Consider the following 11,961-nt stretch of genomic DNA (forward strand, 5'->3'; position numbering starts at 1 on the left):
ATGGCTTTTGAAAAAAAAAAAAAAAAAAAAAAAAAAAAAAAAAAAAAAAAATATATATATATATATATATATATATATATATATATATATATATATATATATATTATATATGTATGTATGTATACACACACACAAGGCCGCGGTGGCCGAATGGTTAGAGCGTCGGACTCAAAACTGTCACGACGGCAATCTGAATTCGAGGGTTCGAGTCACCGGCCGGCGCGTTGTTCCCTTGGGCAAGGAACTTCACCTTGATTGCCTACCTAGCCACTGGGTGGCCAAGCCAGCCCAAGTCAAGTGCTGGTCCCAAGCCCGGATAAATAGAGAGAATGATTACCTAAAAGGTACCACCGGCACTCTCCGTGGAAAGGAACTGGGGACCCTACCACGTACTCACTCCAAGAGCATCACAACATGAAAACTACAATTAAGTATCATGCTGTGACCACGGCGGCTCAGACATGAACCTACCGTTAAACGAAGAAGAATACACACACACACACACACACACACACACACACACACACACACACACACACACACACACACACACACACATATATATATATATATATATATATATATATATATATATGTATATATATATATATATATATATATATATATATATATATATATATATATATAAACACAATTCACACGTGTCCATTTTTTTATCTCATGCATCTAATCGAATTTGATATCTGTTTATTCTTTTCTCTCTTGATATTGCATATTGATTAGACAACAGCGAGCGAGAGAAGCTGAGAGTTGCCATTGCACGAGTTGCTTGTGGCAACTGCAGGTCAGGAGAATCTGCTGTGGGTGTTTATGGATGTATATATATATATATATATATATATATATATATATATATATATATATATATATATATATATATATATAAAATATATATATTCATACACATATACATGTGTGTGTGTGTGCGTGTGCGTGTTTGTATGTGTGTGTGTGTGTGTGTGTGTCTGTGTGTGTGTGTGTGTGTGTGTGTGTGTATGTGTGTGTGTGTGTGTGTGTGTGAAAAAAAAAGAGAGAGAGAAAGAGAGAGAGAGAGAGGGAGAGAGAGAGAGAGAGAGAGAGAGAGAGAGGAGAGAGAGAGAGAGAGAGAGAGAGAGAGAGAGAGAGAGAGAGAGAGAGAGACAGAGAGAGAGAGAGACAGAGAGGCAGAGAGACAGGGACAGACAGGGACAGACACACACACACACACACACACACACACACACGTGCCGGATCACATGTTCAAACCACGGTATCTGATCAGCGTGTGAGCGTCCTAACATCTGCATGTGAACAGACGGAATGTGAGAGCGAGAGTGCATACAGTCGGACAAAATGCGTACATGTGTGTAAATTATAGAAACACACATAGCGGCATAAATACACACAGAGACAAACATATAAAAGCAGATAAACACACATACAAGTGCACATGCACACATATAAACACACACACACATAAACACACACAGATATATAAACACACACACATCAAACAGATATTTGCATAGAAAAAAAAACGTTAGGAAAGTGTATAATTATATTGAAATACAAAAAAAAAAAAAAAATCTTACAAACTTTTCTTTCACATAGTCGTAATCAAATCATAAAAGTGATAACAAATTTTGCTTTTTTGTGGAAAAATTTTAAAAAAATGGACGTAATTTGGGTCCTCTGTGTTTTTGGGGCATGAAAGCGTGTGGGATAGGGTTTGTTGTGAGGGTGTTTAATGATAAATTTTGTATGTATGCATGTATGATGTATGATTTATGTGGTAAAGTAGGGAAAATGTGTATGTTTCATGCAGGGATGTATGTATGGTGGTTTAAAGTTGTATCTATGCATCTATGTAGTATGTTTTATGCATGGGATGGGGTATTAGGTTTAAAAGCATACATGCATGGGATGTATGTTTTATGTATGTATGTATTTTTGTATGTAAGAAAAAAAAAAGCCTGATATTGTGGGGCAGTTGGAAAAAAAAAAGTAGGGAAAAAAATGGTAAAAGAAAAACAATAATGATACGGGGTTTCTTTCTGCCCAAAACTAATGATAAAAAATAATAGTAATGATAAGATGATGATAAAAGTAATAAAAGATGGAAAGATAAAATAACAATAGCAATAATGGGCATTTTTTTTGATGGGAAAAAAATAAAAGATAATAACAGAGGGCAATAAAAAAGCCCTAATTTTTCATTATCATTACCCTTATTTTTCATCATTTTAATTTTTTTTTCATTAACTATTAAATTTTCACGAACCCATCTTTCCCCCATTCTGGTTAAAAGTTAAAAAGATTTTTATTTATAAACGGAGCCTAATTATGCCTACATCAATTATCATCCCTTACGGTTTCTAATTAGCATTTAATTATCAAACAATTTTTTGTAATTTTCCCCGTATTTTCAATTTTCATTTTAGAAACCGAAATATCGAGGCAAAGGAAAAAGAAAAAAAAGAAGAAGAAGAAGAAAGAAAAAAAAAAAAAAAGAAAGAAAAATTTAAAAATAAAAAAGAAAGAAAAAGAAAAGAAAAAAGAAAAAAGGGAAAATAAAGAAGGAGGACGACAACGGGAAAAAAAAAAAGGGGGAAGGGAAAAAGGAAAAAAGAAAAAAAAAAAAGGGCAAAGAAAAAAAAAACGAAAGAAAAAAATTTAAAAAAAAAAGACGCGGATAAAGAAAAGGGAAAAGAAGGGGAAAGGGGAAAAAAAAGAAGTAAAAAAAAGGGGAAAAAGGGGAGAGAGAGAGGGAGAGAGAGATGAGAGCCGGGGGAGAGAGAGAGAGAGAAGGGGGGAGGGGGGAGAGGGGAAAAGGGAGAGAGAGAGAAGGGGAGGGAAGGGGAGAGGGGGAGAAAAACCCGGGGAGGAGGAAAAGGAGGGGAAGAGAGGGGGGAGGGGAAAAGGGGAAAGGGGAGGGGAGAAGACGAGAGAAGGAAAAGGAGAGAGAAGGGGGAAAAGAGGGGAAAAGAGAAAAGGGAAGGGGGGAGAGAGAGGGGAGAGGGGAGGGGGAGCGAGAAAAGAGAGGGGAGGGGAGAGAAGAAGAGAGAGAAGAGAGAGAGAGAGAGAGAAGGGGAAGAGGAAGTGAGAAGAGAGAAAAGGAAAAAGGAAAGAGGGGAAAAGAGGAGGGGGAGAGAGAGGAAAAAAGGGGGAAGGGGAGAGAGGGGGAGGGGGAAAGGGGGAGAGAGGAGAAGAGAGAGGAGGAGAGAGAGAGGAGGGGAGAGGAGAGAAAAGAGAGAGAGAAGGGGAGGGGAGACAGAGGGAGAGAAAAGAAGGGGAAAGAAAGAGGGGAGAAAGGGGGAGAGAAAGAAAAAAGAGAAAGGGGGAAGAGGGGAAAAGGGGAGAGAGGAGAGAGAGAGAGAGAGAAGAGGAGAGGGGGGAAAAGAGAGAGAGGGGAGAGGAGAGAGAGAGAGAGAGGGGAGAAAGAGGAAAGGGGAGAGAGAGAGCGAGAGGGAAGGGAGAGAGAGAAAAGAGAGGAGAGAGAGGAGAGAGAGAGAAAAGGGGAGAGAGAGAGGGGAGGGAAAAGGGGAGGAGAGAGGGGGGAGGAATACGGAAAAAGAGAGAGATGAGGGGGAGAGAGGAAAGGGGGAGAGAAAAGGGGGGAGAGAAGAGAGAGAAAAGAAGGGGAGGAGACGAGAGGGGAGAGAGCGAGAGAGGGGATTTAGAATTAGAGGAGGGGAGGATTTTAGAGGGGAAAAGGAGGGGAGAGAAGAGGGGGAAAAGAGAGAAGAGGGGAAGAGGAAAAGAGGGTGAGAAAAAGAGAGAGGGGGGGAATAAAGGGGGAGAGAGATGAGAGAGAGAGAGGAGAAAAGGGGGGAGGGGGGAGGGGGAGAGGGGAGAGGGGAAGGGGAGGGAGCCGGGGAAGAGGGGGAAAAAGGGAAAGGGGGGAGGGAGGAGAGAGGGAGAAGGGGGATGGAAAAAGAAAAGAGGAGAGGAAGGGGGATGAAAAAGGAGGGGGGAGAGGGGGGGGGGGGAGGAAAGGGTTAAAGGGAAGGGGAGGGGGGAAAGGGGAGAGATGAGAGGAGAGAGAGAGGGGGAGAGGGAGGCAGAGAAAAGAGAGGGAGGGGAGGAGAGAGAGAGGGGAGAGAGAGAAAAACGGGGGAAAGGGGAGGGGACAGAAAAGGGGGAGAAGAGAGGGGGGAGGGGAAAGGGGGAAGAGAAGGGTAGAGAGGAGAAGAGAGAGGGGGGAGAGGGGGGGGAGGGGAAGGGGGAGAGAGACGGGGGGGATGGGGAGGAGAGAGGAGGAGAGAGAGGGGAAAAAGGGGGAAGAAGAAGACAGGGGAAAAAGAAGGAAACAGAGGGGCCAGAAGAAGAAGGAAGAGAGAAGGGGAGAGAGAGAGAGGGAAGGAGGAAAAGGGGAGGAGAGAGAAGAGGAAGGGGAGAGAGGGGGAGAGAGAGAGAAGGGGAAAAAAGGGGGAGTGAAGGGGAGAAAAGGGGGAGAGGGGAGAGAGAGAGAGGAGAGGGGGAGGGGAGGGGAGGGGGGGGGGGGGGAGGGGAGAGAAGAAGAAGAAGAAAGGGGAAGGCGGAGAAGAAGGGGGGAAAAAGAAGAGAGAAGAAAAAGGGGAAAGGGGGAGAGAGAAGAGGGGAGAGAGAAGAGAAGAAGAGAAGAAGGGGAAGGGAAAATAGGGGAAAAAGGGGGGAGGGGAGGGAAGGCCGGGGGAGGGGAGAGGGGAGAGAGAGAGAAAAGAGGGGGGAAAAAGAGAGGAAAAGAGAGAGAGGGGGAGAGAGAGAGGTGAGGAAAAGAGAGAGAGGGGAGGAGAGAGAGAGAGGGGAGAGAGAGAGAGAAGAGAGATAGATAAAAAGAAGAAGAAGAAAGAAAGGGAAAAAGAAGAGAAAAAGAAAAGGGGGAGGGGAGGAGAGGAGAGAGAGAAGGGGAAAAGGGGAAGGGGAAGAGGGGAAAAGATAGAAGAAGAAGAAGAAGGGTTAAAAAGAGAGAGAGGGAGAGAGAGAGAGAGAAAGAAAACAGGAGAAAGGAGAGAGAGAGAGAGAGAGAAAAAGAAAAAAGACGAAAAGAGAAGAAAAAGGCAGAAGAGAGACAGGGAGAGAAGATAGAAAGGGGGAAAAAGAAGAAGAAAGAGAGGGGAGAGAGAGAGAAGAGAGGAGAGGAGGGGAAAAGAGAAAAGAGGGGGAGAGGGAGAGGAGAGAGAAGACAAAAAGACCAAAAAGGACAGAGAAAACAAAAAGGGAAGAAGAACAGAAAGAGAGAAAGAAGAGAGAGAGGAGAGAGGAGAGAGAGAGGAGGGGGGAGAGAGGGAAAAGGGAGAGGAGAGAGGGGAGAGAGAAGAAGAGAGAGGGGGAGAGAGAGAAAAAGGAAAAAGAAAAAGAAAAAGAAAAAGAAAAAGAAAAAGAAGGGGAAGAAGAGACCAGGGGAAGAGAGAGAGACAGAAAGACAGAGAATAGATAGATGATAGATAGATAGAAAAAGAAGAGAGAGAGAGAGAAGAGAGAGAGGGAAGGGGAGAGGAGAGAGAGGGGGAGAGAGAGGAGAGAGAGGAGGGAGGGGAGAGAGACAGACAGAGATTGATAGATAGATAGATAGATAGATAGATAGAAGAGAGAGAGGGGAGAGGAGGGGGAGAAAGAGAGAGGGGAGAGAAGAGGGGGGGGGGAGAGAGAGAGAAGACAAAAAGACAGAAAACAGAGGAAGACAGGGGAAGGACAGAGGAAGAGATAGAAGAAGAAGAAGGGGGAAAAGAGAGAGAGAGGAGAGGGGGAAAAGTGAGGGGGGAGAGAGAGAAGAGAGAGAGAGAGAAAAGAGGAGGAGAGAGGAGATCCCAGAGAGGTGGAGAGAGAGAGAGAAAAAGACAGAGAGACCGAGGGCAGGAGGGGAGACGAGAAGACAGAGATAGATAGATGATAAAATAGAAGAAGAAGAAGAAGGGTAGAAGAAGAGAGGAAAAGAAGGGGGAGAGGGGGAGAGGGAAGAAAGGGGAGAGAGAGAGGGGAGAGAGAAGAGAGAGGGGAGAAAGAAGACAAGACAAAAGGGGAAAAACAAAACAGAGAAGGGAAAAAGAAGGACAGAAGAGAGAGAGAGAGGGGAGAGAGGAGAGAGAGAGAGAAGAGAGAGAGAGGAAAAAGAGAGGGGAGAGAGAGGGAGAGAGAAGAGGAGAGAAAAGACAGAGGGCAGAGAGACAGAGACAGAGAGAGAGACAGAGATAGACAGGGGAAAAGTAGTAGATAGTAGAAGAAGAAGAAGAAGAAGAAGGGAAAAGAGAGAGAGAGGAGGAGAGAGAAGAGGGGAGGGGAGGAAAAGAGAGAGAGGGAGAGAGAGGACAGGGGCGAGAAAAGATGATAGATAATAAAATAAAATAGAAGAAGAGAGAGGGGGACGAGAGGGGAAAAGGAGGGGAGAGAGAGGGAGGAGAAAAGAGGAGAGAGAGAGAGAGAGAAGAGAGAAAGACAAAAAGAAGACAGGGGAAAGGACAGGAAGAAGAAGCAGAAGAAGAAGGGGAGAGAGAGAAGGGGAGAGCGGAGGGAGAGAAGAGGAGGGAGAAAGAGGGTGAGAGGGGGAGAGAGAAAAGAGGGGGAAAAGGAGGAGGGGACAGAGACAGAGGGGACAGAGACAGAGAGAGAGACAGAGATAGACAAGAAGGGGTAGATAGATAGAAAAGAAAAAGAAGAAGAAGAAGAAAAAGAAGAGAGACAGAGAAAAGAAAAGGGGAGAGAAGAGGGACGAGAGAGGGGAAGAGAGGGAGAGAGAGAGACAGACAGGATAAAATTAAAAATAGATAGATAGATAGGAGAGAGAGAGAGAGAGAGAGAGAGAGAAAAAAGAGAGAAAAGAATAGAGAGAGAGAAGGGGAGAGAGAAGAAGGGCAGGGGAAAAAAGACAGAGGAAAAGAGACAGGGAAGACAGAGAAGAAGGGGAAAAAGAAGAAGGGGAAAAGAGAGAGAGAGAGAGAGAGAGAGAGAGAGAGAAAAGAGAGAAAGGGGAGACCCCAGAGGAGAAAGAGAGAGAGACAGAGACAGGGGAGAAAAAGGAAAGAGAGAGAGACAGAGGAAGGGCAAAAGATAGATAGAAAAGATAGAAGATGAAGAAGAAGAAGAAGAAGAGAGGAGAGAGAGAGAGAGAGAGAGAGAGAAAAGGAGAGAGAGAGAGGGGAGGGGAGAGGAGAGACAGACAGAATAGAAGATAGATGATGATAGAAGAAGAAGAGAGGGGGAAAAAGAAAGAGAAAAGAGAGAGAGAGGGGAGGGGAGGAGAGGGGACGAGAGAGAGACGAGAGAGAGGGGAGAGGAGGGGAGCGAGAGAGAGAAAAGGGGCAAAACGAGCAAGAAAACAAATAACGGAAGGAAATGGGAAAAGGAAAATTGAAGGGAAGAAAGGGAGAAGGAAAAAGGGAAGAGAGGAGGAAAAAAAATTTAAAACGGAAGAAGCCCAAAAAGAAAAACAAACAGAGATTTTTAAAATAATTTGGATAAATTTTTTTACCCAATAGAAACCAACAAAGAAAACCAAAACAAAAAATAGGGAAAAGGGAAAAAAACCCGGATTTAATTAATTTAATTAAAAATAATTTTAAAAATTTATAAAAAAAAAAGAAAAAAGGGGCCCCCCCCCCAAAAAAGGGTATTTAAAAAAAAAATTTCCCCCCCCCCCCCCCCCCTTTTCCCCCAAAATTCCTCCAAAACCCCCCCCCTTCCCCCAAAAATTTCCCTTAACCCTTAATATTTTTTTCTTTTTTATTTTCCCCCTTTTTCCCTTCCCCTTTCCCCCCCCATTATTTTATTTTCCCCCCATTTTTAAAGTTATATTTTTCCCTCCCCCTTGGTTTTTTTCTTTTAAATGGAATCTTATCCAACCCCCGCTTGGATTTATATATATATATATATATATATATAAGAGAGAGAGAGAGAGAGAGAGAGAGAGAGAGAGAGAGAGAGAGGGAGGGAGAGAGAGAGAAATGAAAACGGATTAAAACGACTCGCAAGAAATACGAAATAAGCGGAGAGGAATCGCCCGCAAAGAAACTCCTTCGCAAGGGAATATACGCGTCTTGAAGCAAGTAAGTGGAAGATTTTTAAAAAAAATTTCCTTGGTTGATTTTTAAAAACTTTCTACCATAATCGTGATCATGATAGCCATTATCATTATTACAGTTATCATTTCAACATCATTATTACAGTTATTATTATTTCATCATCACTATTAGAGTTATCTCTTTTTATCATCATTATTATAGTCATTATCACTTCATCATCATTATTACAGTTATTCTTATTCCATTTTCATCATTACCATCATCAATGTGATTATTACAGGCATCTTTATTTTATCATTATTATTACCAGTTACTCTTATTCCATTTCCACCACTATCATCATCACTTTCACCATCACTCTTCATCACTTTCAACTTTATCCTCACCATCCCTAGCATTATCCTAACGCTCCCTCCCTCCCCTCCCTCCTCCACCCCCCCCCTCCCTTTCCCTCCCCCTCCCCCTCCCCCTCCCTCCCCTCCATCCCCCTCCCCCTCCCTCCCCCTCCCTCCCATCCTCCTCCCCTCCCCCTCCCTCCTCCCTCCTAAAGTTCTGATGATTTTTTCGGCATCGGCCTCGGCTTCGTCGTCCTAGGAATGGCCACATCTTATCCGAACGCAGCCGTCGTGGATCTCCGGCGGGAAAATACGACTCCTTTTGGCTCTTGCTTCGACCCCGAGAAAGGAATTCCTGAAGGGGAAAATACGACTCTTTTGGCTCTTGCTTCGACCCCGAGAAAGGAAGATCTGAAGGGGAAAATACGACTCTTTTGGCTCTTGCTTCGACCCCGAGAAAGGAAGATCTGATGGGGTAAATACGACTCTTTTGGCTCTTGCTTCGACCCCGAGAAAGGAAGATCTGAAGGGGAAAATACGACTCTTTTGGCTCTTGCTTCGACCCCGAGAAAGGAATTCCTGATGGGGAAAATACGACTCTTTTGGCTCTTGCTTCGACCCCGAGAAAGGAATTCCTGAAGGGGAAAATACGACTCTTTTGGCTCTTGCTTCGACCCCGAGAAAGGAAGATCTGAAGGAGAAAATACAACTCTTTTGGCTCTTGCTTCGACCCCGAGAAAGGAAGATCTGAAGGGGAAAATACGACTCTTTTGGCTCTTGCTTCGACCCCGAGAAAGGAAGATCTGAAGGGGAAAATACGACTCTTTTGGCTCTTGCTTCGACCCCGAGAAAGGAAGATCTGATGGGGAAAATACGACTCTTTTGGCTCTTGCTTCGACCCCGAGAAAGGAAGATCTGATTGGGAAAATACGACTCTCTTTGGCTCTTGCTTCGACCCCGAGAAAGGAAGATCTGAAGGGGAAAATACGACTCTCTTTGGCTCTTGCTTCGACCCCTAGAAAGGAAGATCTGAAGGGGAAAATACGACTCTTTTGGCTCTTGCTTCGACCCCGAGAAAGGAATTTCTGATGGGGAAAATTCGACTCTTTGGCTCTTGCTTCGACCCGAGAAAGGAATTCCTGAAGGGGAAAATACGACTCTTTTGGCTCTTGCTTCGACCCCAAGAAAGGAAGATCTGAAGTGGGAAAATACGACTCTGTTGGCTCTTGCTTCGACCCGAGAAAGGAAGATCCTGAAGGGGAAAATACGACTCTTTGGCTCTTGCTTCGACCCGAGAAAGGAAGATCTGAGGGGAAAATACGATTCTTTTGGCTCTTGCTTCGACCCCGAGAAAGGAAGATCTGATGGGGAAAATACGATTCTTTTGGCTCTTGCTTCGACCCCGAGAAAGGAAGATCTGAGGGGAAAATACGACTCTTTTGGCTCTTGCTTCGACCCCGAGAAAGGAAGATCTGAAGGGGAAAATACGACTCTTTTGGCTCTTGCTTCGACCCCGAGAAAGGAAGATCTGATGGGGAAAATACGACTCTTTTGGCTCTTGCTTCGACCCCGAGAAAGGAATTCCTGAAGGGGAAAATACGACTCTTTTGGCTCTTGCTTCGACCCCGAGAAAGGAAGATCTGAAGGGGAAAATACGACTCTTTGCTGCTTGACCCCGAGAAAGGAAGATCTGAAGGGGAAAATACGACTCTTTTGGCTCTTGCTTCGACCCCGAGAAAGGAAGATCTGAAGGGGAAAATACGACTCTTTTGGCTCTTGCTTCGACCCCGAGAAAGGAAGATCTGAAGGGGAAAATACGACTCTTTTGGCTCTTGCTTCGACCCGAATGGAGATGAGGGAAAATACGATCTTTGGCTATTCTTCGCCGAGAAAGAAGATGAAGGGAAATACGACTCTTTTGGCTCTGCTTCGACCCGGAAAGGAGATCTGAAGGGTAAATACGACCTTTGGCTCTTGCTTCGACCGAGAAAGGAAGTTGAAGGGGTAATACGACTCTTTGTTGCTCGACCCCGAGAAGGAATCTGAAGGGGAAAATACGATCTCTTGCTTGCTTCGACCGGAGAAAGGAAGATCTGAGGGGAAAATACGACTTTTGGCTCTTTATTCGACCCGAGAAAGGAGATCGTGAGGGAAAATACGACTCTTTTGGCTCTTGCTTCGACCGAGAAAGGAAGATCTGAAGGGGAATACGATCTTGGCTCTTTCTCGGGCCGAGAAAGGAAGATCTGAAGGGGAAAATACGATCTTTTGGCTCTGCTCACCGAATTCGGAGGGACTGATGGGTATTTGAGGAAATGTTGAGTGAGGGGAGCGGACGAAACGGAGGAGGGGAGACTGTGATAGTGAGGGAGAGTGTGATAGTGAGGGTGATAGTGATGGTGAGGATGATAGTGAGGGTGAGGGTGATGGTAAGGGTGAGGGTGTTGGTGATGGAGAGAGTGATAGTGATGGTGAGGGTGATAATGATGGAGAGGGTGATAGTGATGGTGAGGGTGAGGGTGTTGGTGATGGAGAGGGTTATAGTGAGGGTGAGGATGATAGTGAGGGTGAGGGTGATAGTGATGGTGAGGGTGTTGGTGATGGAGAGGGTTATAGTGAGGGTGATGGTGTGGGAGAAGGTGAGGGTGATGATGAATGTGATGGTGAGAGTGATGGTGAGGGTGACAGTGATAGTGTGGGTGTTGGTGATGGTGAGGGTGACAGTGATGGTGAGGGTGACAGTGATGGTGATGGTGGGGATGAGTGGAGTTGATAATTACTTTAGTTATTATGGTGACGGTGATGGTGATACGTTGTAATTAAAGTGAAATAATGAAATATCATAAAAAAAGCGGTGTTTTAATTAATTTAACATCTCTCGCCTTTCCTCTCTTCCTCTATTTCTTTCTTCTCACTTATTACCCTTCCTCTCTCCTCCTCTCCCTTCCTATCCCTTTCTACCGTCCCTCCCTCTTCCCTCCTTCCTTCCCTCCCTCTTCATTCTCCTCCTGCTGCCTATCCTCCTTCCCGCCCCCCCCTTCTCTCTCTTCCTCATAATCCCTCTCTCCCTCCTTTCACTTCTCCCTAACTCCTCCCTTCCTAACCCTCCCTCATTCTCCATAATACCTCTCTTCCTATCCTCCTCCTCTCCCTCCTCTCCTCCCTCCTTCCCTCTCCTCCCTCTCCTCCTACCCCTGTTAACCCTTCCTCCCTCCCTCCATCCTCCCTCCTTTCCTCCTACCCCCCTCCCTCTCTCTCTTCTCTCCTCCTAACCCTTCCTCCCTCTCCCTCCTCTTCCCTCCCTCCCTCCCTCCCTCCCTCCCTCCCTCCTGACTACAGGAAGCATCCTATCTGCCTGAGGACTCGCCGGGACGTGGCTGAGAGGCCGGGAGAAAGAGGTCCTGAATGGCCCTGGTCCTTCCCTGCGTGGTCTCCTGGGGGTGGTGGGCCCTCTCGCTGAATCCCGGGATGCTGCTGACGGGGAGGTGAGAGGGAGGGGAGAGGGAGGGGAGAGGGAGGGGAGAGGAAGGGGAGAGGGAGGAGAGAGGGAGGGGAGAGGGAGGAGAGGGAGGGAGGAGGGAGGGAGGGAGAGGGAGGGGAGAGGAAGGGAGAGGGGGGGGAGAGGAAGG

This window comes from Penaeus monodon, chromosome 9, assembly GCF_015228065.2.
Source record: "Penaeus monodon isolate SGIC_2016 chromosome 9, NSTDA_Pmon_1, whole genome shotgun sequence".
NCBI classification, from domain to species: domain Eukaryota; kingdom Metazoa; phylum Arthropoda; class Malacostraca; order Decapoda; family Penaeidae; genus Penaeus; species Penaeus monodon.